General features: G+C 44.9%; 1 protein-coding gene and 1 long non-coding RNA gene across 6 annotated transcripts in view; one reads left to right on the top strand and one right to left on the bottom strand.

Moving 5' to 3' along the window:
* Positions 1-24,076, bottom strand: part of AUTS2 (activator of transcription and developmental regulator AUTS2) — a 1,225,237-nt gene that overhangs the window by 159,965 nt on the left and 1,041,196 nt on the right. The gene's annotated exons all lie outside the window — the stretch shown is intronic.
* LOC118923719 (uncharacterized) overlaps positions 5,264-24,076 on the top strand; it is a 26,729-nt gene continuing 7,916 nt past the window's right edge. Inside the window, exons 1-3 of one of the 2 annotated variants that reach the window (XR_005029303.2) lie at positions 5,264-6,161; positions 21,226-23,210; positions 23,992-24,076. The exon at positions 23,992-24,076 is cut by the window's right edge and continues 2,709 nt beyond it. This is a non-coding gene — a long non-coding RNA (uncharacterized LOC118923719). The remainder of the gene's footprint in view (positions 6,162-21,225; positions 23,211-23,991) is intronic. The other variant, XR_005029302.2, reaches the window with a different exon arrangement.

The raw sequence follows: 24,076 nt of genomic DNA on the forward strand, positions 1-24,076 counted from the left end.
CCCTGAGCCTCCTGGGAGAGGATCCATTTATAGACCAAGAACCAAAACATCCCATCATTAATCCTTAGCAACCTGTAAAGTAAGGATACTGGGCCAGGGATTGATGGGCCAGGTGTCAAGTCCTGGTCATGCCACCATTTAATCTGTGACTAATCAAGTGCCGTCTCGGAGCCTGGGTTTCCTCCCTGCACAGGCTGAGAGAGTACTTAGTGAGTGACACAGCCTGGCACACGTCTGAGGTAGTGGTCTTGTCATCACAGGTGCACAGGTGCTGGCTGAAGGCATGACAAAGGGTTTGCTCTAAACACCTGTGCTCTGAGATTCTGTTGCTCAAATATTCCACATTCAAGGTGTATTGCAATTGTAAAGACAAGCTGCCTGGAAGCCATGAGGGCTCATCTGAGAGTCTCAGGTACCTTGAGAGAGGCGGCTGTCCCAGGGGCTTGGGAGGGTCCTGGCATTGCCACCATGAGATATGCTAATAGGGAATCAGAGACTCTTTAGGGACACCTAAAAACTTTTTTTCTCTCCTGTGATATAGAGTGAATCACATTCTTCAAGCACTCACAGAATATTATAACTGGCCTTTAAAACTGTTGGTAAATAGGGGAGACAAGTAGCCTTTTTCCAGATGAGAGAAGAGAAGAATCACTTTACCTTCCTGAAACTGGTAGGGAGCATAATCCTGAAAGAAGTCTGGGCTTTGAGTTCCTCTTACAGGGGTGGGCAACCCATAAAACCATGTGCGGTGTGGCAGACTGGCTGAGGACTCTCTTCCCTTTCCTTGTCTTCTCAATGCTTCACCTTCCCAGCAGTCCTTAGCTTCCACAAAACCACAACTAGATCTTCACATAAATTGTTGTAGAATGTGAATCTCTTCAGCTTAGCCCTTGACAGTGGGCTCTCTTGTCCTCTTCTTTTACTGTCCCTCATCTCATTGGAACTTTCCAGGGTTAAATGCCACGTATTAGGCTTATTTTAGAAATCCTGAAGCAATTGCACAGAACTAGACAAATAGCACACATCCTGAAGGACTCCTTAAGAAGTAAAGGGTTGCCCTATAAAGGACCTCAATAGACATTTCTTCAAAGCTGATATAAAAATGACCTGTGAGCACATAAAAAGATGCTCAACATCGTATTTCATTAGGGAAACATGAAAAAAACCACAATGAGATACTACTTCACTCTCACTAGGATGACTATACTAAAAAGACAGATAATAACAAGTGTTGGAGAGGCCACAGAGAAACTGAAACTCTGATCCACTGCTGATGGTAACGTACAATGGGGTAGCCACTCTGGAAAACAGTCTGGACTTTCTTTGAAAGCACAACAAAGAGTTATCATCACCAAGCAGTTCTACTCCTAGGTCTTTAAAGATATGTCCACATAACAACTTGTACATGAGTGTTCAGAGTAGCATTCTTTGCAAGTCAAGAGCCAAAAAGCAGAAACAACACAAATGTTCGTCAACTAATAAATAAGATGTGGTATATCCATACAATGTAATATCATTTATCTACTTAAAAAGATGAAGTACTGATTGATAAACACTGCAGTATGAATGAACCTCAAAGACATTATGCTAAATGAAAGAAAACAGCCATGTAAGGTCACATATTGTATGATTCCATTTCTCTGAAGTGTCTAGAATAGGCAAATCTACGGAGACAGAAAGATTGGTGGTTACCACACTTGGGAGAGGGGGTGCAGAGAGCAACCATGAGTGGGCACAGGGTTTCTTGCTAGGGGATGAAAATGATCTGAAACTAGTGGTGATGGTTGTACAACCTTGTGAGTACACTAAACATTACTGACCTGTACACTTTTAAGTGGTGAACTTTATTATTGAGATAGAATGTGATCACTTCTCAGTAAAGCTTCTATTAAAAAACAAAACAAACAAAAAAAGGCTGCCTTAGAGCAGCAGTTCTCAAACTTGAGCATGCAGCTGTCACTGGGAGAACTTGTTTAGACACAGGCTGCTGGGTGCTGCCCAGACAGCCTCTGATCCAGCAGGTCTGGGGTGGGGCTCAGGAATTTGCATCTACTGGTCTGGAACCATGTATTGAGAACCCCTGGCCTTGAGTACTGCTTCCATGTGTGTGGTGGGCCTGTCCACCTCGTGGCTCAGCTTCTAGGAGTGCTGACAGCAGGCACATAAAGGCCTGACCGTTGCTGCCCAACATGGCACAGGTCTAAAGGCCAGTCTAGCTCTGGAGCTCCCTGCGCAGTCAGTGACACCTGTCCCCGGGCCTGTATTTCAGCTTGATTCTTCCCTCTGCCTACCTGCCTCTGCCCTTGCCTCCTCCCTCTCACAGGTGTTGATCCTAAGGGCACTCCTGAATGAACACTTTGATTGCTAAACTTCCCCTGAGCCAGAGGAGAAGCCAACCTGTCATAAAGCACACAAATCATTGGGGGATCTTGTTAAAATTCAGATTTGGATCCAAAAATCAGGGGGGGATGGATTTGAGGTTCAGCATTTGTGACAAGCTCCTGGGCGATGCAAAGCCTACAGGACCTCAAGGTATGCTTCTGATTCCATGGTGGGAAGACTCTATGTGGGAAGACTCAGGTGTAAATGGAAAAAGGTATCTCATTTTCTAGATCATAAAAGGCACTGACATTACGCTGTCCTTGAGATCCAGGCCAAGGAACTGGGTTCTGGGTGAGTGTTCCGATGAGACCTTTCAGGTACTCTCAGTAGCTAATCCCCTTAGCCAGGGACCAAGACCAATTTGAGGTGACTTTCTTCTATGCTCTGTTGTTACAATATGGCTTCAAGGCCCGACTTGGGCAGCAGTGAGTCATCTGCATTGTGTAAGCAGCAGACAAGTGGTGACTGATACCCACCACACAGCATATCCAGAGAACCGAAGACTGAGTGGGAAGAAAGATGAAAAAAACGTAGAGGTGGGAGTTGGGACTGCTATCTTTTCCAGCACGTTTTGTCTGCAAGCTGACAGCATATTCTCAGAGCCCACAGGCCAGTTTGGGTCTTGTTCCCAAGGTAGACTATTTCATTAAAAGTTTGAAATCTGTTTCTGACCTGAATCGGTTCCTAACTCGCTGGGAGCTCCATAACGTGTCTTTCAGCTTTTCTATCAGGTCAGGCTGATTTTAGATAAGTGCATGGGTGACAGACTCCGAGCAGATCATATATATGTATATATATATATATAAAAAAGGGAATTTGGAACCCAATCTTAATGACATTATCATACAAGGAAACCTTCAGGGCATTACACCAACACCCACTAGTCAGAAAGAGCCTCCTAGAGTAGACTAAACCAGGGCAGCATTTCTGAGGGAACAGCTGTCCTTGACCTTCTTTCTTACAGCATCTAGCTAGTGTAACAGTTAGTAAGCAGATATGTGAAGGAACAGTGAAAGCTTAGGAAAAAGGGACAATATGAAGTGGTCATCTTGAATAATTAATGCAAGGGAAGTTATGAAACTTGACAACTTGTCATTCTTGCATGTTCCAAGTCTCAAATTTCCATCCATGTTGTGTTCAGGAATCTGTCCGTTGTACAATTTGTGGAAAGATAAAAGGAGTCTGCCGTGTCTTCGGGAGAACATGAAAATGGAGCAGCCAACCAATAAAGTGAGCCGCCGCTTGGAAGCCACAGTTCTGAAGGGACACCATGTGTTTTCCACAGTTTTGTTAGATTTTCATGGCAGTAATGACAAAACTGGGCTAGGGGACAAAGGAAAAACCAGAGTAGGTAAGTCCCTAAAATTCTGGACAGTAACAAGTCATGTCACTGCTCTGTCCCCAGACACCTGCGAGGCACCTGGAAGGGCTGAGGCTGGGAGGTACACACACAGCAAACATCTTCCAGACCCACTTTCTCTCATTAACAATGGGGAATTAAGAGTAAGTTCCCAAGTGCTTTGCAAACTTTAAAACCCATGCAGGATTACAAATGCCTTGCTTGGTCCCTGCCATTTGCTCTCTCTTCCTGAGTGAAATGCAACTTTAATGGTGCTCCTGAGCCCACTTTATGATACAGGAGCTCTCAGGAGAAGGTAGTCCTTGCTTTTGAAAAATCCAGCCCTTGTGTAAGCAGGAAAAAGAAGTCAAGGTACAAATAAATATTATTTGAGGTGCTGATTATTTACCAGTATACTTGACATCTACCGATTTCCAAATCTGCTGGAGCTTCTTACACAAATAAACACATGCATCCCAAAGCAGGGTTAAAAGGATTCCCAGAAACCTACCGAAAAATACATGAAAATAACTCTCTGAGAAGGAATTTCTCTCCAGTTTCACCACTTCCCACAAGGGGAACAATTTCATGAGAACATAATAGTAAAGGAAACAATACACCACCAAAGAGGAAAATAACATCTTTATAATTACAGATTAGTTCTCAAACAAATTCTACACCTACACACTCACTCTGCTGTGGGCTGCTTCAGTGATGCTGGCTCAGCCTCTTCAGCAGTCAATATTTACAGCTGAACAGCTCAATCATGAGATTTTTGATACAGAAACCCCAGACAGAAAAAGGCTCTCAAAATGACCCACTCATTTCATTCTTGGGGAATGTGGAAAACACAGTTACGGAGAGCACGGATCCGGGCCAGTCGCCCCTGCAGGCGAGGGCTGAGCTTTGCTGTCTTTGCGACAGCCTGATTGATGTCCCAGTGCCAGAGGCAGAGATTACCTAATAATTGCTAAACCGTTCAGATTTGTATGGGACAGGAATAAGCAGCTGAAAGAAAGTCCTGCTTGGCCCAAGCTGGCACATCCCTTTCTCGGGAATTCATCTAAGTTCACTTCACTTGAGCGCAGAACCCACATTTATTTCAACCCATTGGTTACTTATCCGTTAAATGGGTTTCTTAACCATCGCACTGGTGATTTAATTCCTACCCCATGGCTCCCCCAAGAAATAAGAAGTGCCCTATAATTATATAAACTCTTAATTAAACTGAAAATTCAGTGTTGCCATTACCTGTCAGTAATTCCACTCAATTAGGACAACAGACTTCCATTTATTACTGAACTCCTAATTGCTACTCATTTTCCTGGTTAGTAATTGCCAACCCAATCAGACAATGTGCTTAAAGAAAATTCTGCCATGAAATTATATTTCTCTCCATCAGAGGAAAGGTGTAATCGGAGAGCCCTTACGTGGTCAGGAGTGGAGTCCTCTTCTCCAGCCCCAGGCGACTCCAGGCTGAGGATTTTAAAGGTTGCTGTTCCCCGGGGTTGGTCAGTGCTGCCTGCGATCCACGGGACTTACCCACAAAGGAAAGGCGTATCCAGGTGGCCAGAGAAACCCAAAGCCAAAACCGAGCTGAAGACTACGCAAAAACAAAAGCCGTCTCCGGATTCCAAAGTTCAGAGTCTCCAGGAAAGACGCATCTGCGTGCTGCGGGCGGGCGGCAGGGGAGGCATCTGCTGCATCTCGGCCACGGGAGACCCGAGCCCAGGGGCCCAGGGCGGCAGGTGCGCCGCGCCCCCGCCGAGGCCAGCGTGCCCGGCCTCTCCCGGCCCGGGCCTCCGCTGCGGGTCCCGGCCGGAGCGGCGGGGTGGCGGCGCGCTGGAGAGCGGGCTTCTGCAGCCGGCTCCGGAGGCTGGTGGCGGGGCGCGGACCCCCGCCCCTCCCAGGACCGCCGTCCGCCCGCGACCTCGGCGCTCCTCAGGCCCGGCTCTCCTAACTAGCCCAGAAGAGTGAAAACCCGCGGTGTGAAACTTGACAATTTATTCCGGGCCCGGGGGAGGTCACCCGCAGTGCACACGCGGATTGGCTGCGGCGCGCGCCCGGGCGTGCCGGCGCGGGGGCTGGCGGCCGCGGAGGCTCAGTGCGCGCTGGTGCTGACGACGCGGCATCGCGGCCGCCCGGGGCCCGGCAGGCACCGGGCGCGGGTGTCAGGGCAGCGCTGAGGCTGGGCGCAGCGTGACAGGGCAGCGGTCGCTGCCTGGAACCACAGAAGGGCCCCACCCATCCAGACTGGGTGGTTTGGAAGAAACGCTCCTTGCTGTTGGGTTTCAGACGTCACAGTCTCTATTTGAATCTTCCAGTTGACATGGGCTCAAGCCATTTACAACCAGCAGATGTTCAGAATGAAGGGTCTACTCCCACTTCATGGTACAGAGAAGGAAATTGAAGATGGAAGGAAGATGGAAGGCTTGTGAAGGTGAGTGACTGGAGAGCCGGGCGAGGGCCTTCTGCTCCCAGAATTTCTACCCAGTATCAGGGCTGCCCTGTGGCTACCTTCCTTGCAGAGAGCCCTAAGCTCAGAGACATCCCAGGAATGCACAGCAAAACACAGATATGTGCAGTGAGGTCCACCCACAATCCGAGAGGCTGATAAAGCAGAGAGTATTATCTCCATCTTACACATTAAGAAATGAGGCTGGGAATGGTTCAGAAACCTCCTTGCCCATGCCCTCCCTGCCATACCCTAGGGACAGTGGTAATGCAAACTTAATTTTCTAATTCCTGACTTTCAGCCATGATGCCTCAGTTCTCCTTTACCAAAGAGATATGCTTAAGAGGGGGGATTCCTGGAGGAACCAGTCAGAAACAAGTGGCTAAGGATGACGTTCTTGCAAATAGTGGCAGGCCTGAGAGAGGGGCTGCTTCAGTGCCAGCTTTACACATCTGCCCACAGAGCAGCTAGCAATGATTCCTATGGCTCACCCTGTTTTGGTGTTTCTGGACATGTTTATCTCTCACCAAAATCATCACACTCATCCGCCCCCACTATCCACTCTACTCATTGTGTCTAGTCTGGCTTGTGCAATCTCCAACGACAGAAACAGAAGGAAATTATTAAAATGGGATAGAGAGAAGCAGAAAGCTGCAGAGAGCTTTCCTTGGGCCCAGGACTGGAGAGCTGCTAGCTTTTCTCTGTGGTCTTTGAGTGCACAAGTCGAGAAGGGCCTGTAGCCTGGTTGTCTCATGTTTGGTATTTGAATTTGCAGAGCTCAGCATCTGAACCATCCTGGCATGTTTCTGAGCAGGGATCAAGACCTGCTAGCCAATTTCATCATAGGACAGGTTCTCAAAGTGTGGTTCCTGGAACTTGCTAGAAATACAAATTCTTGGGCCCAACCCCAGACTTGCTGAGTCAGACACTCCAGGGATGGGCCTAGCAATCCATGTTTTTCCAGACTCTCCAGGTGATTCTGGTGCATACTCAAGTGAGAACCACTGCTCTAAAGAGTGGTCACATGAGGAGAACAGAGCACAGGCCAGGGTCAAAGTGGAGACATCATCTGGAGGTGCCTCTCCTATCATCGGCCCTAGTCAGAGCCCCCCTAGGGGGGAGTATGGAAGGAGATGAGAAAATTGGGGCATGGGATGTTTTTTCTCCTCTGACTGTAAGGATCACTGGCCCAACTCCATCCTCCTTCTACCTCAACGCTAAAGATCACAGAATCGATGGCTGCCCGGGCCAGCCATGTTCTGTGATGCCGCACCTACTCTGCCAGCCTGTGGACTGAGGCCTTCTGCTCGGAGGCTGAGGCTTTGCTTTCTCCAGAAAGTGACAGCTGAGATTTTAAAGTAGCCAGTGGTTACTGTGGAGAGAGCAGAACAGTTCGAGGGGAGCAAGTCCCTGCAATGGGGGTACTCACCGTGGCGGCCCTGGACCTACAGTCTGATCCCACCAAGGGAACTCAACTTTTGCATACACTCAGTGAGCAGAATAGTTCTCACTGGCTTTCTTACTTGTTGTAGGGACTAAATAGCACTTGGGTTTTGGGGAAAAAAATAAAGCATTGCTAAAAATACATAAGGTTTGTTGACCTCCCCCCAATAATCTCTTTTCTAAGGGATATGTTACAAATGATACTGGACACAAGTCTCTGATTGCATAATCACCAGACTAGGATCTGGCTTTGATGCAAATGGTATGCCAGGTCTCTGGGCCTTGAACATGGTTGAAATGCAGGTCTTCTGGGTGGTGCTTGCTTTCCTAAAGGTGGGTGAGGATGGAAGGGAGGGAGAAAGGTGGGATGATGCTCTAGTCTCAGTGCCCTGTCTTTATGTAACTGAGGCAGTTGGCAGAGCATAGAATCATAGGTGCTTGATTTTTAAAATGCTATGTTTTCATTGAATAAAACAGGTTTAAAAAAAGGAATATTACCAATGTAGACTACTGAGTGCTTTCTGCATGCCAGGAGGTGTTTTCTTAGTGCTTTATTTGTATGAATGCTTCAAAACAATCCTACGAAGTAGGTACCATTATCCCTATTTACAGAAGAGAAAATGGAATTATACACATGTCAAAAAACTTGTCCAAGGTTACAGAGCTAGCAAGCAGCACAGCTGGATTCAAACCTCAGAGGTCTGGCTCCAGGACCCAAGGCCCTGCACTTAATGCTGTATTGCCCATGACAAAAAGTTAAGAGAAAAGAGAAGAAAAAAATGTGTTTCATATGGAACACACAAACACGTAAAATATAATGGTGGCATATGTGACTCTTTTTTCTTAATATGTGTTGAGTTTTCTAAATTTTTTCAATGAATATATATTACATTTGAAACCTACATATTTTTTAATTATTATTTTTACGGACTATAATCTCTGTTCAGGGCTCAGCCGCAAGGTGATCCTTGAACCTCCCAGGAGGTCTAGAGGTTTGTTTCTACATGTTTGGTGTCTGCCCAGGTTTGAGAGCCATGCCAACCGCAGTACCAGCCAAGCTGAGAGATGGTGGATTATCTGCTCAGCAGCCAGATCAGGGTGAGAGAAGTGGGGCCAGCCACCAGTCCGGAAGCATGTGGGGACTTTGCGCTCTGCTGCAGGTTGTGGGGCATGAGCAAAGGCACCAGGCATTTTAAGGAAACAATCTTGTTAATTTTCACTGGGCAATCCTGTTGCCAAGAATCACGGCTTACTGTCAGAGTGGGCTGGTGTAGGTCTCAGAATTTGCCTTTCTCCCCCAGCAAAAGAGGACAGCACATCCTACGAACCAAAAGCTTCTCAGTGGGCAATTGCAAACTGGGTCTACCAAACCATGTCTGGTGAGCCTGGGCACAAGGGCACACCCAGTCTTTTCTTTCCCATTTGCCTTGCAACTTTTACAAGCTCTCCAGTCCAGTGGGATTGACAGGTGAGGTTTCACCACTTCTTTTTGAGCCTTACAGAAGCAGAGCCACCTACCCAAGTCATGGTTAGAGGCAGACCAGGACTAGGACCAACATCTTCCCAGTCTCAGTTCAGTGTTCTTTTGCCACCCCATGTTGCCAGTAGAGGTAAATTTGTAAATCTGCATGATGAAACATTAGCTGCAATGCCCTTTAACTCTGAAGCAAGTTAAATAAAAACAATTTAGCAGGCACTCTACTTTTTAAAAGTGTTATAAATATATATACAATGAAACTATCCTCACAGAGCTCTCATAGAAAAGCTATAGTCAATGAGGAAAACAACCATTACAAAACCACATTTTGCTTACTGGGAGTTTTACATTCACAGCTACATGCAAGTTTGTTACAAGTGGGAAATCTATTATGTTTGGTTGACAACTCACTATTTCTACATTCTTGCCACATCACTGGGAGATTTCCATGCCTAAGAAGAGAATACTTACATTTATTTAGTCACAAGGGCTTCTGGTGTATTTATGACTTAACGGAAATTTCTTTACAGTCATAAAAATATGAAATTATGATGACTGGCTCAAAGGTCAGAGAGACAAGCTTAGAGACAAGGAAATTACCCTCCTAGTCCAATAGGGCTACCCTTCTCTCCCAAACAAATCCTCAGAGCAGCTGTAATCACTAGCGTGTATCTAAAGAGTCCCTATAAAGGGAACAGTGACCCCAAATAAGTTCTGTTCTGACAACTTAGGGAGGCAGGAGACAGTAAGAACAAGGAATTTTGACTCAGATGGGTCAAAGTTCTGAGGCTCACCCAGCCACCAGCCCCGTGAACTCTGTATATCACAGCAACCTCGGAACCTTAGCTTCCAGTGTCCTGTGTAGTAGGTGAGATACGCTCTTATGAGGGTAAGTGTTCCACGAAGCGGCCCTCAAAAGCTACAAGGAATTGCCAGCTGGCTTGAAGGGGCTGTCAGGACCTCTTTGGGCCTCCTATTCCCTTGTTTTAGGGACTTGTTAGATATGCAAATGTCAAGACAAGCCCCTGGTCACTGTTCTGTGAAGTCACTATTCACCTGAGTGTAGCTGGTTGAGCCCAAGTTCAGTGCACAGTTCAAACATGTACACTGTAGTGCCCCTTGGCCTTGCCTCTGCAGACTGCTCTCACTCTTCTTCAGGAGGGAAAGAAATGTGTCTAGGCTTTTTGTGTGGCCCTGCGTGGGAGCATTGTGGAGGGAGCAGCACAGGAGGAAGCTGCTCTGCAGCATTTGCGTGTAGGCCTGAGAACAACTCTGGTCTCTCCTGGACTCTCCCTAGAGCCTGGGGGGATGAGCTGGTACCAGAAGCCAAACAGCACCTATCAGTCATAGCCCTGTTTGTTTATAGGTCATTTTTTTCAATGGAGTTTTGCATACAGATGGGCTGGCTTTTGATTCCTCTCCCTGGGCAGGCGGCTACTTGGTTCCCAGTCCTGCTCTGTCCACGTGGGCCCACTTCTGCCCTGCGAGAGCCCAGGTCTCTTAGTCCACACATGGGAGGAGTGGTGGGAGGAAATCCATCCCCCAGACCCATTTCTTTGCTGCCAGAAGAAGTGGACTGCCCAGTTCCCGTCTCTCAGTGCATGCTTAAAAGGCCTCTACTCTGCCACTACTGGGAGGCCAGTACTAGGGACAGGCCCCCACCATGAGAGCGCCACCTGTTTCAAGTTGCTGCCTCTGTCAGATTGCTCTCTAGGAGATGCTCTGATTTTAGAGGCCATGGGGTATCTGACAAATGTTTCAAAGTAGAAGCTTCACTGTCACTGAGCATAAGCTTTGTAACCCTGATAGATAGATTGGAGTCTGAATATACTTAGATCTCAGAATGGAAGGGTTTCTAAAGAAAAACTCCAGAAATACCCAAATTCAGATGTAAGAAAATGTGCAAGAATCAAGAACAAAGGCAGCGAAAGCAGAGGGAGTGAATAACCTTTCATTTCAAGCTGCTTTCCCCACTAGACACAGTCATGATCTGTACACCCTATTTGATGCAAATGCCTCTCAGAAAAGAGCCAGTGGATAATAGATAAAAAGATTATCTGTGACATTATGAAAAATGAAAGTTTAAAAATGGCTACAAGTCCCATAAAAAAAAATCCTAAGCTTTATTCAGTCTTGTTGAAAGGCAACAGTGGGACTGTGTTTTATCCAGCCGCTGGGGCCCCTGCCTTTTTCACCATTGTTCTAATGCCCTCCACCAGCTCATCAGTTTTCAAAAATCTTTCCTGCTGGTTTCTCTTTGCTGGAAATATAAGGTCCAAGAAACTATCACAGCCTGTTCCTTTTTCCTAACTTGACTGTGATGCTAGAAATTCAAGTGCTATAGCTCTGGCCCCTCTCTCTTCCCTTCCCTGCCATCCCCCTCTGTGCTAAACCACCAGCTGCACACTTGATTTAACAGGTGAATTACAGATTCAAGGCATGGGTTTCCAGGGCAGGAAAGAGTCTGATTTTTGTCCAGGTCTCTCTTGATTGGCTCAGCATGGAAGTCTTTCATTTAATGGGCCAGGTCCTGCTGAGAACACCTCTGCTGGCACCACACTGATTTCTTTCTTTGTTGGAGAGAGGAGCAGAGATGGAAAAGAGAGATTTTCCATCTTCCAGATTTCTGGTGTGCCTGCTATATATCATGCTCTTTAAACAGACCATCACAAATATAACCCAAGACTTCCAGGAACCATTTCATTTCATTTGACCAGCCATCTTTGATCTCAAAGTTGGCTGAGGTGTGGAAGAACAGATATGAACACCTAGGCCACAAAAATAAGCCTTTGTTTTCCACACAAGGTGGAGGCGGTGCAACATGGCAGTTTAGTGCAAAGGTCTGGAATTGGACTATCCAATTCAAATTCTAGCTTGGCCACCTGCTAGCTGGGCTGAGTTGGAGCGAGTTTCAATGTCTGAATTCCTCCATTTGCAAAACAAACACGAAAGATGACTTGACTGAACCACGTAAAGTTGCTGATATTTAGCTATTTTTGAATACATTAAGATTATTGGATTGAAACACGCAAAACTGTCAATATAGGCATTCCTTGCTTTACTGTGCTTTGTAGATACTGGTTTTTTTTTTTACAAACTGAAGGTTTATGGGAACCCTGCATTGAGCAAGTCCACTGGGGACACTTTTCCAACAGCATTTTCTTTCTTTGTGCCTCTGTGTCACGTTTTGGGTACTCTTGCAGTACTTCAGACTTCTTCATGATTATTATAGTTGTGTGGTGATCCATGTTCAGGATATTTGATGTTACTACTGTAATTGTTTTGGGGCACCATGAACCATGCCCCTATAAAACAGAAAACCTCATCGATAAATATTGTAAGTGCTCTGAATGCTCCACCAATGGGCCATTCCTGGTCTCTCTCCCTCTCCTCAGGTCTCCCTGTTCCCTGAGACACCACAATGTTGAAATTAGGTGAATTAATAACCACACAATGGTTTCTGAGTATCCAAGTGAAAGGAAGAGTTGCATGTCTTTCCCTTTAAATCAAAAGCTATAAATTATTAAGCAAAGTTTGGAAGGCCATGTTGAAAGCAGAAATAGGCTGAAAGTCAGGCCTCTTGAGTGAGCCAAACAGTTAGTTTGTGGGTGCAAAGGAAAAGTTTTTGAGAGAAATTAAAAGTGCTGCTCTAGTGAACACACAAATGATAAGAAAGCAAAACAGCTTTACTGTTGAAGGAAGTTTTAGTGGTCTGAACAGAAGATGAAACTAGCCACATCATTCCCTTGGGCCAAAGCCTAATCCAGAGCAAGGCACTAGTTTCTTCAATTCTTTGAAGGCTCAGAGATATAAAGCACTACAGAAAAAAAGTTTGAAGCTATCAGGGGTTGGTTCATGAGGTTTAAAGAAAGAAGCTATCTCCATACAGGAAAGTGTAGGTGAAGCAGCAAGTGCTGATGTAGGAGCAAGTTACCCAGAAGAGTTAGCTGAGATCATTAACAAAGGTGGTCACACTCAACAATGGATTGTCAGTATAGATCAAACAGCCTTCTACCAAAAGAGATGCCATCTAGGATTTTGATAGCTAGAGAAGAGAAGTCATTGATTTCAAAGCTTCTAATGCAGCTGGTGACTAAGTTGAAGACCGTGCTCACTGGTCATTCTGGAAATCCTAGGCTCCTAAATTATTATGTTAAATCTCTTCTGCCTGTACTCTAGAAATGGAACAATAAAGCCTGGATGACAGTACATGTACTTACAACATTGTACTGAGTATTTTAAGCCCACTGTTGAGACCTACTGCTCAAAGAAGAGAATTCTTTTCAAAATATTACTGCTCACTGACAGTGCACCTGGTCACTGAAAAGCTCTGATAGAGATGTGTTGAGATTAATGTTGCTTTCATGCCTGCCAACATAACATCCACTCTGCAGCCCATGGATCAAGGAGTCATTTTGATTTTCAAGTCTTATTATTTAAGATATATATTTTGTAAGGCTATAGCTGCCCTAGATAGTGATTCCTCTGATGAATTTGGGCAAAGTGAATTGAAAACCTTCTGAAAAGGCTTCACCATTCTAGATTCCATTAAGAATATTAGTGATTTTGTGGGTAGAGGTCAAAATATCAACATTAACAAGAGTTGGAAGAAGTTAATTCCTACCTTCATGAATGACTTTGAGGGGTTTATGGCTTTAGTGGGGAAGCATCTGACGATGCGTTGAAAGTAGTAAGAGAACTACAATTAGAAGTGGACCCTGGAGATGTAACTGAATTGTTTCAATCTCATGATGAAACTTGAACGGATGGGAGTTGCTTCTTATAGATGAGCAAAGAAAGTAGTTTCCTGAGATGGAATCTACTGGTGAAGATGCTATGAAGATTACGGAAATGACAAGAAAGGACTTAGAATATTTCAAAACTTAGTTGATAAAGCAGTAGCAGAGTTTGAGAGGATTGACCCAACTTTGAAATTCTTCCGTGGGTAAAATTCTATCAAACAGCATCGCAGGCTACAGAGAAATCATTTGTAAATGGAAGAGTTAATCAATGTGGCTTCACTGCTGTTTTATTTGAAGGAATTGCCAGAACCATTCAGGAGTTCAGTGACCACCACCCTGATCAGTCAGCAGCCATCAACATCGAGGCAAGAAACTCCACCAGTAAAAAGATTATGACTCGCTGAATGCTTAGGTGATGGTTGGCATTCTTTAGCAGCTAAAATATTTTTAATTAAGGTATACACATTGTTTTTTTAGGCATAATGCTATTGCACACTTAGAAGACTACAGAATAATATAAGTGCAACTTTTATATGCACCAGGAAACCAAAAAGTCATTTGATTTGCTTTATTGCGATACTCATTTTATTTTAGAGGTCTGGAACCACATACGGCCAAGGCATGCCTGTATTTGACTGTTTTGACCATACAAAATAACAATTTCATGTGGCCATCCAAATACCTACTTCAAAGTGTAACTGTGAGGAAGCAGAACAAAAAGCCATTAAAGTGCTTTACAAAATGCTTGGTACACAGTATGTGCTCAGTGAAAGTTAGCTCTTGACAATAATAATTGTCAAGAGACTCATAGTAATCACTTACTGTATGGAGATCACTGTACCAGATACACAAAAGTAAAATACCCAAATCAATAGTCACCTGCTTGCCAAGGCCTTGTGAAAGAGTGCTAACAATCATCACAGCAGCTGGAGTAAGATGTGCACGCAGTCCCAGCTCCATGTTCTCATGACTCTATCTTTTGTCTCATTTCCTCTTGAGAAGTCCATGCCTATGTGGAATGCTTCCTTGTCATTCTGGGGTCATCTTATCCACTCCTGGCTAATTCTACAAGCCAGTCAGTCTGATTGGAATTACACCTCTACCTACTCAGACAGAAATGCCAGAAATTTGCTTCAAAATACACATCAACTGTAAAAGATGAAAAAGTAATGGAGGGAAGGGTGAGTGGGTCTTTTCTTAGAACCTAGAACAATGATGTCTGGAAGCCAGACAGTTCTGAGATCAGGATTAGGTGCAGTTACAGTGTCTGCAGGGAAGGCACAGCCTAACATTGCAGTCTCCAGGGCAGCAATAAAGCTTCCCTAAGATTCATTATTCCAGGAGGGCTTCCTCAGATTTCAACATGATTCTTTGCATCAACACAAAGTTCTCCAAGGGATTCTCAGGAGTTGCCTGTGGCCCCTGGTCCCTCCCCAGATGGCTTCCCCTAAGACGGCACTTTTCTCTTTGTGCTCCTTCTTCTGTTTGCTGCTATTGTGGGGAGAAAGGATCTGAGTTACTGCAGATGTTGGAGTGAGGGGGAAATAGAGGAATTATAAAAATCTATGAGCAAGTGCTGACTGAAAGGGCACATAGTAAATGTCAACCTGCAAACTGAATTGACCCAACAGAAGAGACCCAACAGACTCTATGGAGGCAAATCCATCCAAAATGCAAGCAGCTGGCTTTCTCAAGACAGATTGCAGGATGCAGCACGCCTCTTTCTGGAGTCCCTGCAAACCAGGGTGCTCCCCAAGGGAAAACACTGAGCTTTGCTCGCACTCCCAGTAACAGCATCTCTTGGGGCCAACAGCAATTCTTGAGATGCTTGGCCATAAATATAATCTCCTCCTTCACTATGCACACACTCCCATACTTCAACACAATCATTGTCCATTGGCCTAACAATTGTCTTGAAACATTTTATACTTTTTAAATTACGAAATATTTCTTCCTACAAAAAAAAGTAAAGGGAAATACAAGAATATATGTAAGGAAAACCTACATAGCTTCTATGCAGCTTAAGAAATATATGTTTGGAATACCTCCTCACAGGGAGATACTAGCACTCATTTGATATTTATTATGCATAGTATGGTATTTATACTTTTGCTGTATAGGAGTATAAATACAAACATGTGCTATTGTTCTGCACTTTTTAAGACTTTATTTCATTGGTCTCATTCAGTATATGTCCTTCTATAACTTTTCAATAAAAGATTCTGTTTCACTGGTCTACTGTGGCTTCTCATTTGCTCTGAATGAACTGGCTGGATGGTGGGTGATACTAGGGTGGTAGGGTGACCACAGCAGCAGGTAGCATGCAAACTAGGATGCTTTTGAGAGTGAAAGGGGGTGCTGACAGCAACTGCACCACACATAAATTGGGGCTATCCCAGGCCATCCAGTACATATGGTCGTCTTAGTGATGGCATCAGTCCCTGCCTTAATCTATGTGATCCGCAGGCCCAGTTAGAAGCCTTTTGCCACAACTTTCTGAAAGGTGTCCTACAATGAGCCAGATAGTCTCTGCCTTTTTCAGCAGCAGGTCATCAATGAGAAGGCCAGTTTCCTCTTTAGTGAAATGGAGAGTCTGGAAGAGGAGGGAGGTTCCAGTTCTACCCACCCTTCCTATAGCTGCTCCAGCCCCGGCCTGTGGTGTGAAGTGCTCAGAGCACAGGTGAACACCAGCAACCCCATGGGAGGCCACAGAGCCCACAGAGGACTAGGGCACCCTTCCTGTGTGTCATCAGTCCAGCTGTTTCCACATCAGGGCAAGGGCACGTTGCCCCCAGAAGCTCACTGGGCAGGGTGCTCCAGTGCTTTTTCACACACAATCTTAATGATCCCATCTCTCTAGAATGAGCTCATTGCTAATAAGGTTTTTTTTCCACTCTCAATTAGTTATGGATGCACCCCTCAGATTTGAAATAGTGCTGAACTCAGTATTTGCTAAGTAAGCCAAAAAGAATATCAGAGGAGTCAGTAATCTTGGCTTCTCTTTGGAAAAAAAAAAAAAAAAATCAGACCCTGAGCTTACTCAACACCATGAGAAGTACAGTGTAAGGTGCACTGAGAGCCTACGCGTCCTCGGGTTGGACTGGGCCAGGGCTGCACCCTGCATGGGTGCACGAGCACATCTGAAATGACGGCTGCAGTGCCCAGGAAGCACCCGCATCTGCGCTCACTGTACAGCACACATCCTGCGCTCCAGCTCTGCCGGGTGGGATATGGCACTTCTCCCGTCTGCTCTCCCCCTCTTCAGAGGCAAGGCCAGTGCTTGCAAGCCCAGCACAGGGCACCTGCCATTTGCAGGGTGCTCTGGGCCTGCCCTACCCATCGCTCTCTGGGGCCTGACTTTGGTGAGCTGGCTGCCTTGGCTGACGTCTCAGCCTGCCAGCCAGGACGTCTTCCGTACTCCAGCTCCATATTCAGGCATTAAGATGCACAGCCATTTTACCCAGGCTTGTTCCCCTCCCAAATTGCTTTTGACCGGTTTCATTTCTGCCTGAAATTAAAACACAGGATTTATCAATCCCAAGCTGTCACAGCGTGAATGAAACCCTATAAATAAATCCAGTCTAATGACAGAGCGATCCATAGACCTCAGTGGGAAACAAGATACTTTAATAATTATCAGCCTATTTCAGGGCCTGTCTGCCAAAGCCATGGTGTCAGAAGCAGCAGAGAAGAATTTTTTTCCCCAGATTTCATCCTGAGAAAGACTGAAGCCATTTAAAACCAGACTGGATGCTCTGATTTACATTTCTGATATTAAATGCACAGCGGCTGTCTGCATTTATGCTACAAGGCATTACTTCAGTGCAAAGAAACGGGGTGGTGGCAGGGATCCAGTTTACTAATGAACAAGCTTATCTGGAGGAAAACAGCCTTTCACACCATAACAAACAATGAACACCTCTTACATAACAAATTCAATGGCAAAAATATAGCACTGTACATGTCACAGTCCCATAATTTAATGGAGGCACTTGCAGCGTTAGTGTTTTACATTAATTTTTAAAATTAATTTTGTTTGGCCCGCAGGGAAAATATTTTCTTTTTTGTGTCTGATAGCCTGCAGCTCATTAACACTGCTTACTGCTGCTCTACAATACTATCCATAATCGTCCACTTGGTAGCCAGAGGCCGTTTTTAAAAAAAAGAGAGCTGGAAGAGGGGGAGAAAGCAGGCTTTTCTGCTTCATTCTGCAAAGATAGGCTCTCCCAGCTTGACAAGGCTGCTCTGCAGCCCTGGCAGCGGGGCCTCCTCAACCTGTGGGGACAGGTGGCAGTGGTCTCAGGAGGACAGCACAGCTTCAGCTGGGCCAGAGAAGCTCCTTCTTCGGCCATTCCCCTTCACTCCCTGCAAAGCTGAGGCTCCTAATCCTGCTGACGTTCAGCATGACCCGGGCAGCTTCTGGGAAACCAGAGGTGCTGAGGGCCCACCTCAGACCCACTAATCATTTCCTCTGCCTCTTACCCATCCCATGAAGGGGTTAACTACTGGCTACCAAGAAAACAGGCCCCTCTCCCTCTGCCAGGGGTGTGGCGATCAGGGAATTCACTGCTAATCACTGCGGTTGTGATTTCTGATTTCAAGTGGCAGCAAAGAGAATTGCACGGGAGTCCCCCCAGAGCAGCCAGCTGCACAAGGCGGACCTTGAGCGTGTTAAGCTGTGGTGCTGTCATGTGATTGTAAATTTCAAATTAATCTCCCCCAGTCTCTTTAAAGTGGTTGCTAAAAATATAATATCTGGGATATCTTACAGTAAGACTTAACAAAGGGAAAAATTTGGATAATAATTAAGTGCTTCCCTCCATCTAAGCTTCCTGTAAAACACTTCTGGAGACTTGGCTAATCCGCTGGTAGCAGGAAGGCCAGCCAGGGGCAGTCTCAAGGTCTGAGTGAGTTGGTTTATAAGCTCCACACTTTCTCTAAATAAAACTTAAAGAGGCAATATGTATTTGGACAAAAGGTTAAAGATACAGTACGACACTGTATTAAAACAAATCCTTCCCTATTTTTAACCCAAAGAGGTTTGAGAGGGGAAGCCAGAAAAAATTGTCTAGACATACTTTTGCTAAGCTCATGAGGGAGTCGTTACAAATTCACTTAATAGGGACATAATCTAGGTTATACATACAACACATTTTTTTTATAAGGCAGCAACATGGTGGGACAATCTGAACAAAGGTGAAAGGAGTTCTTATTCATAAGCAACGGGCTCTCTGTGGAAAAATCTCTGGCCCTATAGAAGGCTCGAGGTAAGAACAGACACAGTTTCTAAGAACTACTAAGAACGAGAAAGAAGGAAACTAACAGCAATTTGTTAACAAAACCCACCATTCTACGTGCACTCTGCAGCCTCCTGCTGGATGAAAAAATGCTTCTGTACCTGGAGTCCTGGGAAGTGGCAAGTCTCAAGTTTCCTAAGGGAGAAACACCCATGGGAATTTTCCTTTCTCCTGCCCTTGACCTTCCTATTTCTTTGGGCAGCATGGTGGGAAGACTGGATGATTGAAAGCAAGAGCACATGAACAAATAAATGCCCTTTCTGTGTGCATGCAGCCACCCCGAGTTTGAGAATGAAAGTCTCCAGCGAGCCCAGGAGGAAGGCCTCTGTGGGGCTCAACACAGGGGTGCTTTGATTCGGGAGTAGGGGTGCGGTGGGGAAGAAGGGGGAGCCAGCCCATGAGGGAAAGGAAACAGATCTGAAAAAGGCCAAGAAGATGGGCTTTTGTGAGGTTTTTATACAACCACACTATGCTTTCTTTTAAATGGTACCCATAAAGACCCCCAACTTTGTAAGTTCCATTAATTCTATAACTCCCTTTCTTTGATAAGAATAAAGAATAAAATGACTCACTACCTCCACTACAAACTAGATATGTGACTTCGAGAAGGCTGCTTAACGTCTGTGGGCTTCCATGGTAAGAGAAGTGGGTTGGGTAAGACATGCTTGTGAATTTTGATTTCATGATTCTGGGTAAAAGCAAACATTACTTTACACAGGTCAAAGCTCAGTTTTATCACTTGGCCAAGTGACAAAAAATTGGAATGGAGGACTTTAACTGTATGAATAATACAAAATATAAGGGCTTAAAAAAATTCAAAGACATCCATCAAAAACTTGCTTGAACAAAGATGGAAGAAAAGTGATTTTAAAATCTCTTTTCCACTTTGTGGAAGGTTCCTTAAACCTCCGCTGAATGCGGAGTCCTCTCTCGGGGACTTCTGTTCTATCTCTGTTGAGTGTCTGGTTGGGTGGGGAGCAGGGGCTATGATGATGAATGCCCCTGGGGTTGGGCACAGACAGGGTGCCTCTTAAAAGACATCTTGTATGTCTTCACTCTTTGCTAGCCCAGGGAATCTTGACTTTTGTTGTTTTTACAGATCTACTTGAAGGTCTGATGGGAGCTACAGACCTTCTTTTATACAAAGTACAAAAGTAAACAAAACTTTCAATCATGTTCGTGGGCTTCCTGGGCCCCTTGCAGCTTGTCCACGGATCCTGTAGTGATGCATTAATCACAGATAAACCCCCTATTTTAGGCCTAGACGTTGTGACATCTGTTTACTCTCCCGTTTGCCTTGGAGGTTTCAATGTTCCTATTTTTCAAGAAGAAACTTATCTTTCAATTAAAAATAACCTGACTCTCCCCAGGCACCCAAGCAATTCTATAGGGAGGTTGGTGTGTTTGGCTGGAGACCAAAAGGTCGACAAACCAGATCTGCAGTTGTAGCCCTCATGGCCTAGGCACCTTCAGAGGTAGGGCTTGTATCCTAAGGCTTAATTTAGAACCCCTTTTCCATAGGAGATAATTCCTCCCAGCGAGTAAGCAGGCAGCCCCGCCTCCATGAGAGACTGCCCTCCTTCTGACCTACTGCATCCACCTTTCTGAACTGCTTTCCTTTCTGAGAACTAATGGGAAGTGCGGAACCTGGTGAGGGGGCGGCTGGGCGGGGAGCACCCTCCTGGAATTTCAATGATGCTGGGGCACACATCTGCCCCATTCCCATTCTGCAGGCAGCTGAGCGCAGGGCACATCTGCATAGCTTAAGGTCACTAGGAAGCCAGTGTGGCTTCCAGCTCTGGAACTCCAATGTTTCAGGGGTTGCAAGAGTAAAACTGTCAAGTATGTTCACTCTAATTGGCACTGGGGCTGCTGGCAGCTAAAAGATGGAAATTTTCTTTAAACTAACACACTTTAGAGAAGTATGGTTCTACCAAGCCAGTGCTGGCTCTTTTTTAAAGGCACCATGTCATGGACACCCAAGTGGTTGGTCTAGCAGGGGCCAGTCTGTCCTGCTAACACAATCAGCTTCACAGCACCCACTTTTCAGAGCACTTGGTCATCCTCTGTTATCTTTATGCTTCTTCCAGGCTGATTATGAATCATGTTTGAAGAGGAAAGAAATGGTGGCTCAGGGGCAGGTTCTTGCCCAGTTCCCACTCCAGCCAATCTCCCAACTGAATGGGTCCAAAAACCTCTTCTCAACAAAGTGACAAATGAGGCCCTAATTCATTGGCACTGTGAATTCAATCACTTAGCATGAATGGAGAAAGCCCTACAAGATGGATTCCAGCACATTAAATAGCTTGACTCACGTCAGGAGAAAACAGTCTGTGGGCCACTGGAAGAAAAACTTGAAAAAATGGTTTATTAACTGTACTAGTTTGCCTTATCCCTGGACACTTGAAACTTAGTGTACAACACTTGTGAAGATGTGATGGAATGTTTCATCAGTAAATATGTGAACAAGACCTCTAATTCTATTTCTGATAAGCTAAGGCAAAGAAGAAGATACAAGACAGCACCAGTTTTTTATCAGCAAATTACTTAGGAAAAAGAATTCCACTGTCTCAAGAAAAAAGAAACTCCTTAAGAGATGAGCTGTTCATCTCAATTTCATCTGGATTATTACCTGAAAAGATGAATATTTGGTAATGTGACATGTATCAGTATTGCACAGTGAGAAAGAAACTTGTGAAAATGTTTCTAAAATTTTTCTCCCCTTTCTTTTTTATTTTTTCAGAAAAGGAAGTATTCTTTAGGAGTCTAAAATGTGTTAGTTTGTTTTTAGCTAGCAACATCCTTGACCACATAAGTACACAGGGGAAAAAAACTTACTGGCTGGTATGTCTCAATAGAACAGAGAGGCTCTATTTAAAAAAATAGAATCAAGCTAATCATGGCCAGCTGAAAACGAGAACAATTTGGGTAAGTCTGAGTGTGGAATGACCTTAGTTCTTAACTCCAGCAGAAACTGGGAAAAGGAATGAAGAAGCAGGTTCTGTTTTTTATCTTACAATGAACTCAATGGCAAATCTAGAAGTAGCTTAATTTTTCAACACTTTAGTTTTCTAACTTTATAGTTGGAAGAAAAAGGACTACCTCAGCCAGTGGAGTGTAAGGACACTTGGTTTCCAGTGCCATCTTCTCAGGTCACTTCATGTGCCAAAGGGAGAGACTTGGGCCAGCAAATGTGCAGCCTTCCCACGTCCTCTCCTCCACACCCAGGGCAGCCATCACTAATCAGTCTGGCCTTTTATTCCTTTCTGGCCCAGAATTCTCAATACAATATTCCTAATGGACTAGAAAGAGCATGACAATTGAAACCTACCTGCCAGCCCTAGACTAGATGAGCTTTAAGGTCTTTTTTTAGCCTTAAATTTCTAGGATTTCTTCGTAAATATTTTCAGCCCTTTTAGGACAAAACACAAATGGACAAAATGTTTTCTGAGCTCAACACAGAGGGGAAACAATGGAAAAGATGGCTTAGTATGTTGTGTTCATGGCTGTCCATGATGGGAGAAACAGAAAACAAGGATGGCTATATTTGAGTCTGCAGAGTCAAAAATGCTTGTATGCCCTTGAAATAAGCCCCTAGTTCTCACCGCAGCTGTGGCTGCACATCAGCTACCTATCAACCTTGTTGATAAGCCCAAAGCTCCAATAGACTCAGACACAAGTCAATATCAGTTTACCAATTAGACAGCTAGATTGGCAATAGGTAATGTGTTGTATCACTTATCTTGCCTGGAACAAAAAAAGGATTTAAGGTAGCTTTTCAAGGTATTTAAAAGAAAAACCTTCTAAAAATTATTTGTAGATGAGGAAAAAGAAACAAGTGGGTATGCATCGTTGAGACAAGAATGAATCTTGTCTGCCAATTATGGGCTACTGATTTACAACAGTGGGCCACAGAGCTGCTCTAGGCTGCTGGTAGCCATTGTGAAGTTACCCAGCTCATGGGGGCCACAAGACAAAAGATAAAGCAACTGTTCAGAAGAAGTTCAACTATTGCTGGCTCTACAACAGAGTCTTATTTCTCCTGAGGGTCTATAGAAAGAAAATGGCATACAAGGTACTAAATAATATTTTGCCACTCATTTATTTGGAAGTCCTAGCAATGAGTTTCATATGGCTGTTAGGGTTTCTCTGCATAGTTTATGGTGCCTTTCCACAGCAGAAGGCAGTGAAGGCTGGGCTTGTGGGGGGGTTTGGTTTACTTCAGAGGGTTGGGAGTAGAGTAGTATTTCCCAAGGGCCCTTGGAGATGTGAGTAGGTGTTGTAAGGTCAAGCCTGTTTGGCAAATGCAGCACACTATTACCATGCCCACCCTCACCCCTCCACAATTTTTTCTGAATTTGATCTAACCCAGTCATTCTAAACAAAATCCTTTATCCTAGGGACATCTATTAATATCGTATGGGAAGGTCATTCCAGGAAACATCTCAGAAAGTGCCAATCTAGGGGAAAAGAACTATGTATCTTTTCGGAATCCTACTAAATTGTTGTTTGTCAGTGACATTTTTTGAGCTGCTGGGCGGCCAGTCTGAAAGGCTTATCTGGATTCAGCACTCAGTTGCTGCGATCTGTGGAAGTGTACCCTAAGGGAGAGCCACATTGAACGTAAGGACAAATTGAAGTGCTCCAATATCTAAGTCCAAACTTCTGTCTAGGTTCCCCAACATTCCTCCTTCACTCCCAAAATGGAAGTGCAGATAAGGACAAAATGGCATCTTCAAGGACAGGCAAAGGGTTCTTGTGGTAAGAGTGAAGCTCGTGGTGGGAGGAGTGAGTGGTTGTAAGAGCTGCAGCTCTTGGATGCCCTGTTTTGACCCATGTCTTTTTTTTTTTCTCAGAGGACCAGGGAAGAGTGAGCCACTCAGGCTAGTGTCTAGTCTAGGCCTCGTACTTCAGGGCAAGAGGGCCCACTGAGGCCCACTC

Source organism: Manis pentadactyla, chromosome 10 (assembly GCF_030020395.1).
Source record: "Manis pentadactyla isolate mManPen7 chromosome 10, mManPen7.hap1, whole genome shotgun sequence".
Taxonomy (NCBI): domain Eukaryota; kingdom Metazoa; phylum Chordata; class Mammalia; order Pholidota; family Manidae; genus Manis; species Manis pentadactyla.